Source organism: Eriocheir sinensis, unplaced genomic scaffold (assembly GCF_024679095.1).
Source record: "Eriocheir sinensis breed Jianghai 21 unplaced genomic scaffold, ASM2467909v1 Scaffold377, whole genome shotgun sequence".
Lineage (NCBI taxonomy): Eukaryota > Metazoa > Arthropoda > Malacostraca > Decapoda > Varunidae > Eriocheir > Eriocheir sinensis.
Genome location: NW_026111695.1, coordinates 46,299 through 53,330, shown reverse-complemented (window position 1 = coordinate 53,330; position 7,032 = coordinate 46,299). Strand labels below are relative to the sequence as shown.

Sequence of the window (7,032 nt, the reverse complement as noted above, 5' to 3'; positions counted from 1 at the left end):
CATCTAAGCTTGCTAAATGGGCTGTTGATTTCAAAATCTCACACAATGCCATCAACAGTCTCATGGAAATATTACTGAAGTATCATCCTAGTCTTCCAAAGGATGCAAGAACTCTGCTAAGTACTCCACGGTATTATGACATTAAGCAGGTTGCAGGAGGATCTTATCATTATTTTGGTGTGGAAGCCTTGCTTGTAAAAGTTTTGTCCCATAAGTTAACAACAAGAACACTGAAAGATGGTGAACATATAGTTCTTCAAATTAACATAGATGGTCTGCCTTTATTTAAGAGTTCAAACAGCCAGTTTTGGCCCATATTAGCAAGAGTTAGTCACCCAGTAGAGAGTGAACCATTCATCATTGCATTATATTGTGGCAGCCATAAACCAGGGAATGTTTCAGAATATCTGCTAGATTTTGTTACTGAGATGAATATTATCAATGAAAATGGCATAGTAATTGATGGTAAAAAACTTCAAGTTCAGGTATCATCCTTTGTTTGTGATGCACCTGAAAGATCATTAGTCAAACAAGTAAAAGGACATAATGCATACTATGGTTGTGAAAATGCACCCAGAGAGGTGTGTGGAAGGGCAAAGTAACATTTCCATCCCTTGATGCCTCACTCCGCACTGATGATGACTTCAAAAGCTTGGCTGATGAAGAACATCATTATGCTAGATCACCTTTAATAGAGCTTGGAATTGGGATGGTTAGTCAGTTTCCTTATGATTATATGCACCTTGTGTGCTTAGGAGTGACAAGAAAACTTATTGGGCTGTGGATTAGAGGACCTGTGGGTAAGAACTGTAGAGTTGGAAGTAATGTAATACAAAGAATATCAGATGACTTACTAAAGTACTGGAAATTTCTGCCTTCAGAATTTCCCAGAAAATGCAGATCACTTGCAGAGGTAGACAGATGGAAAGCAACTGAATACCGGCAGTTTCTGCTATACAGTGGACCAATTGCATTAAAAGACAAATTGGCTGATGATATATATCAAAACTTTTTAGATCTTTTTGTTGGCATTTACTGTCTTGCAAGTCCATTCTATTACACTACACATTGCCAATATGCCCATGAATTACTGTGTACCTTTGTGCAAGACTTTGGCAGGATATATGGTTCAGATATGTTAGTTTATAATGTTCATGGGCTGTCACATTTAGCTGGTGATGTTGCAAATTTTGGTCCATTGGATAGGTTCTCAGCCTTTCCATTTGAAAATTTCCTTGGAAAGTTGAAAGCCAAGCTGCGGAAACCCAACTTTCCCATCCAACAAGTGATCTGTAGACTTCATGAGGAAATGAATGCTCTTTTGTCAACAGAACCCAAAAAGCATGTAGATGTAGAGGTACCCAAGCACATGCATAATAATGGACCATTGCCAGGATCTGATGATAATTTTTCTCAGTTCAAGAAGGTCACTTACAAGAAACTCCAGTTCTCAATAGATTCTGGAGATAACTGTGTGAAGGTTGGGTCAAATATAGGTCTGATAAAGAACATTTTGGTTAGAAAGGATGGAGGTGAAGTGATGGTACTCTTTGAATCTTTTAGTAATATATCCACCTTCTTTACAAGCCCACTAAGTTAATCAGATTTGGGTGTTTACAAGGTATCACATCTTAGAGGAAGGCTTGATATTATTCCACTGTCAGAAATAATGTGCAAATATGTAATGCTGCCTTATAAGAATGATTTCTTTGTTGTAATTCCAGTGATTCACCAGTTTAATAGACCATGAGTGATGCAGAAGTTGGGGCTATGGTACTGGATGTGTTAGTGTCTGTTTTTTTCTTTATTTACTTAGGGTTGCATTTTGCTTTAAAGACACTTTCGTGGTTTTGTCTTGTTTTTTCCAACAGATGGGTGAAATATTTGTTTTGGTGGAATTCCTTAAGACAAATGATGTGGCTGTAATCCCTTCATCATGGCTAGTTAGCAAAGACAAAGCACTGTGGCCTCCATACCTTTCCTCAACACGAATAAACAATGCTGTCGCAACAGAGATTCACCATGTACAGAATGGACGAAGTATTCTGTTAAAATCATGTATGAATCAGGTACAGTATATATACATTTTTTGTTTCACAAAGGTTTTGCTATATTTTATTCAGAGATTGCTAAGAATAGGAGTAGTTACAGTAACTGGAATTACATAATTCCAGTTATGTACTTCATTTTCTGCTACTCTTACTAGCCATTTCTGGACTCATTTAATATTATCAGTCATACTTCACAGAACACTGCGGCATCCAGTCCACCCACTGTTGGTTCATCACCTGGGACCTGTGTGTGTCCTTGTCTGTTGTGTTCGTCATCTGGGATGTCTGTGGTTGTTTGTGTCTGTTGTGTCTAATTGTGCCTTTGTTGTGAGTACCCTGTTGTGTTGTATTCACTTATTTCAACACGTATCTGTGTCTTTTTCACTTCTTTCATTACATACTTTTTAGGAAAATTAGAAATAAACAAATTACCTATGAATATAGTATGTGCTTAATTCTTTCATTGTGGCAGATTTCTCAAAAACTTCATGAACTAACCTGGTACTAGCATAAGGCAAGTAAAAGGAATGATCCTGTATGGTAACCAATGATAATAAATGAGTAATATTTACTAAATTTATCCACAGATACATATGAGAGAGCAAGAGCAAAGTTGTCAACCGCTATGTATCATTCTGACCTACTGAGGGAGGATTCTGAGGATGATATCATTAGCCGTTGTTCAAAAAGGAAGAGGAGGTGGGTGTGTTTCCATTCTTTTTTTCTTCTATGAAAAAAAAAATCCTGTGAAGAGAGGGAGGAGTGTGTATATTTACCTAGTTGGGATATGTGGGGAGGAAAGCTGAGCTCATGCTGTCCTGTCTCTGTATCTACATATGTGTTTGTGTGTGTGTGTGCTTGCATATACCTAGTTTACTTGTGCTCATACATATACATGTGAATGTTCCAGATTGCGTTTATTACATATTTCCATATCTTTTTCCAGATCTCCCAGCAGATACACTGACCATGAAAGTTCTGAAGAGGACTGCTTTAGTTCAAGGGCTAAGACAAAAGCTTCCAGCAGTATCAGGGATGTGGAGGTAAAATCCAAAGACCAGATTGCAAGACCAGTTCCACCTAGGCCATCTGTACCGAGCTGTATTGTGTCACAGCCACAGCTACCACCACCTGAGAGTCTGGATGTAAATGGTAATGCAGTTTCTTCTTTGAAGTCACTTAACACTGTGATAGGGAAGTTGTTACATTTGACTTGAAATGCAGTTCAAGTATACTCCAGTTTTGGGCCGTAACTACTATTGTGCTGGTATTGTTATATGTTAATATCTTGGTATGAAAGGTTATTATGTGCTCATAAGTGATATGTTCTAAAAAATTACAGCCCGAGATGCAAGAATCTTTATGGTGTTGGAAGAACTACGTGCTATACTGCATTCCCACTCCACCAAGCTGAATACTCTCCTCAGACACCACAGTGTGCAAGAACAAGATCAAGCAGTACCAGAGGGCATTCACTTCCCTGTGAAGGATATGAATGAAATGGAAGCCCTAGAAAGCAAACTGATGGATCCTGACCTAGAGAAGAAAGTTGTAAGTTATGTGATCATTTACTATTGATGTTGCTGAAACCTTCAAATTTCAGTAGAAACAGGTGTAGGTTTTTGTAAATTAAAGTCAAACTTTTTATTTACTGATCATTTTTGACAAACCTGGCAACACTTGATATTAGAACCACAGTATCATTTTTGGCTAGCCTGAATTCAAAGAGAATGTGGCTGTACTGTTTTTCATGCACCCTTCACTTGTTTACTACTGCAACGTTACTGCTCTTTCAGATTGCAAGTCTGTATGTAATAGGTGGATCAGGTCTTCCAGACACAGTGAGGCGCATTCTGCGATACACTGTGAGCAACTCCTTGGCCATCCACTTCAATTGGTGTGGCAAAGGAATGAAACGGAGCTTTTGCACAATGAAGCTGAAGGATACAATAATTAGTAAGTGGCTTATGATGCAGTCACAGGCTAACAGTTATCTCACCTAGAACAAGTAAACAATGAAAGGGTCCATTGGTATACAAGACTGTAATGTAATGTGTTGTATTGTTTATCTTCATTTGGGTTACTACGTGACCAGACACAAATCCCTAAGGTAAAAGCAATGGCTAGAACTACCCTACATATCCTTGTCTGCCAAGTGTGATGGGAGAAAAAGTGTTTCCATGCAGTTACAAATATGCAGTAATGCTTAGTATACATTCCTATAGTATTTTTTTTCTGTGCTATGCATAGACTTAGTAAATTTGCTTGCTTTGATATTCAGTCATATTCTTAATTAACTCATCCACATAAATTGTATTTCCAGTCTAAAACAGAATATTAGGCAAAACAGTGTTACACCTAGTATACTCCAGATGTTCAGATTAGTACACATCACTTAACTCATGTGGTGCTTGATTGAATAGTCGAGAATTTAATTGTTTCTATTGGATAATCTGCTTTTGACATCTATTCATGTATTTTAATTTTGACTGTACATTAAAGTTTTGTGACTACAATACTAGCTTACCATGTAGCTATCAACTTTTAACCACTACCCCATATGAATTGAGTTACTCATGTCTAACTACTTACATTTCAGATTTGAGTATATTGAAGTTTACTGAGTTAAAGGCAGATTTCCTATTGACAGAAAGTGTCCGCAAGAATGCAGAGCACAAGAGTGCAACAGCTGCCTCAATTGAAAAAGTAATGAAGGAGTGGTTTCGAACAGCCAGAGATCGAGATGGAGGCCGTCGGAGGAGAGATGTAAGAACTTGTGAGAGCAGTGATACTACCTAGACTTTCTGGCATTGCATATTCAAAGTTCTCTCTCTTGCTCTCTCTTTGTGCATTAATGCATCATAAAATACTCAGTTTACTGGTACCATTCCAGGCTTTCATGCCACAGTGACACCACACATTCCAGTCTCCCTCCATGTATCCTGAAGCTCTCATCCCACTTCTCCATTCACCTTAACATGCACCTGTATCCCTTTGATGTGCTTTCACACCTCTTAATGATCTACCTGCTCCATATGCACACCTCCCGTCACATTCCACATAGCCCACAGTCAGTCCTGTTAGATGCATTTTCCTCATTTATAAATGCCTGTACCTTAATTTCATTCTTTTGGCTGTAATGTTTCATCTGTACATTAGTAGTTAATTGAAATGTTGTGGACAGCATTGCTGTAATGGAAGCCACTTTTATTTTTTTAATTTTTTTTATATTTTATTTTCTTTTTTTTTCTGTAGGATGTAGGGATAGGATTATTATGATATTAATTATGTAAATACTCAGTTTAGGAATAGAGCTCAGGATAGCTAATGGTAATTTTGTACTTAACACTGATGCAAAGATTAGGCATTTGTTATTGCTTGTTTCAAGGGTGCTCGCAGTGTTTTCATGTTGCTGACTAATGATTAATACTTGTGGTGCTGAGAATTATATTGGTGAAAGAATACTAATTGTTCAGTTCTTAAAGAAATCTTTTTTTGTAGCTACACACAATGTATTACCAAAGTGTGTGTGTGTGTGTGTGTGTTTTAGCTGTTCAGTATTAAATTGTTTTAAGTTCTCTGACAGTTGATTCATAAACTATACTTTAAACAGAGTTAATCATTGGTAAGATTTAAAGTAAAGATGTGAAAGACTATATCCTCAGGCTGAAAATAGTAAATACATAAGTAATATCAGGTGCTATCACTAAGGCATAAAGAGTAAGAATGTGTACCATCATATTGTTGTAGTTGTAAGGAATGATGACAAGGGCCAGGAATCCCTCCCCTTATTATTATTATTTTTATTATTATTATTTTTTTTTTAACAAAAAATATTGATTGATTTACTTTTTAGGATAATTATCTTATTTCATTTTCCACTGTCTTCCTTGGAAATTACCTTGCTGAACAGGATAAATTAAGTTCCTTGAAAAGTCTTAAATGTTGTGATTTTAGATTATTTTTCTTTAGTTTCTAAGGTAAAATTACAGCTATACAACTGTTAAATCTGGTAATGATAAAGTATAAGTGTCTTCTCTTGCTTACTAATGGCATCAACCCAATTGTAAACCCTATTGTGATAGCTGAAGATCTTGTCAAAATAAACTTAAGTCCACTGAATGTATCTTTCATTTATTCATCAGGTGTATTCTTGTAAAATACATTGGATTACTATATATAAATGGGCGGTTAATGGCAGGCATAACTATGTAGGCCCGCTGTTAGCGGGACGACGTAGAACCTATGAGCACGGGTGACGGCGGCCCCACGTAATCTGCCGCTGTAGGGCCGCCGGTACAACATACGTTTAGCCTACGGAGGGCCGCCGTCTTCTGGTTTGCTGGGTAAGCATTCACGAGGTTGGGTGCTCTGTATCGTTTCTGCTAGTTCTTCTTCCCTGCACAGATGCTGTCCACATACAAGGGCCTTGTCCATCCTTGTACGGAGTATGCATCTCATGCGTGGAGGGCTCCATGCATACAGCCTTACTAGACAGAGTGGAGTCAAAGGCCCTTCATCTCATCAACTCTCTTTCTCTTACTAGCAGTTTTCTACCTCTTATATTGTGTCCTTCGCTGAACACTACCTGCCATCTGGTGGCCCTGGTGGATCTACCAAAACTAATATGCATGCGGCGTACGTCCAAGTAATTTTTCTTACTAGTTTTTTGCTATTATTAAGAAATCACATTTTTCTCATAGCTACGATATAAAGACACTTGACTTATGTACTAATAGTATTTAAGAAACGGAGAAATGAAAGATATAGGAAATTTAAATACATTTTTTCCCACATAAACAAGTGTCACATGCTCTATGTTGTTCATTTAAGTTCCAAATAGTGAATGTAATATTATAAGATGCTAAAGATGTACATATGTATTATGATTTGAATTAGAAATATGAAATCATATGCTTTTCGGACAATGCTCACCTAAGCGGGAGGCTCGGAGCATAGCTGCTTCAGGGCTTGGTAAGCA

The 7,032-nt window shown here is 37.4% G+C and overlaps 1 long non-coding RNA gene across 2 annotated transcripts; it reads left to right on the top strand.

The window, feature by feature from the left end:
• The first annotated feature begins 2,699 nt into the window (after positions 1-2,699).
• On the top strand, positions 2,700-5,629 carry LOC126991971 (uncharacterized). 2 transcript variants are annotated; one of them, XR_007745999.1, is made up of 5 exons: positions 2,700-2,750; positions 2,998-3,203; positions 3,394-3,602; positions 3,848-4,007; positions 4,702-5,629. It is a non-coding gene; the product is annotated as an uncharacterized LOC126991971 (long non-coding RNA). The 2 variants fall into 2 exon arrangements; XR_007745998.1 differs by having other exon boundaries at positions 4,651-5,629.
• The last annotated feature ends 1,403 nt before the right edge of the window (positions 5,630-7,032 follow it).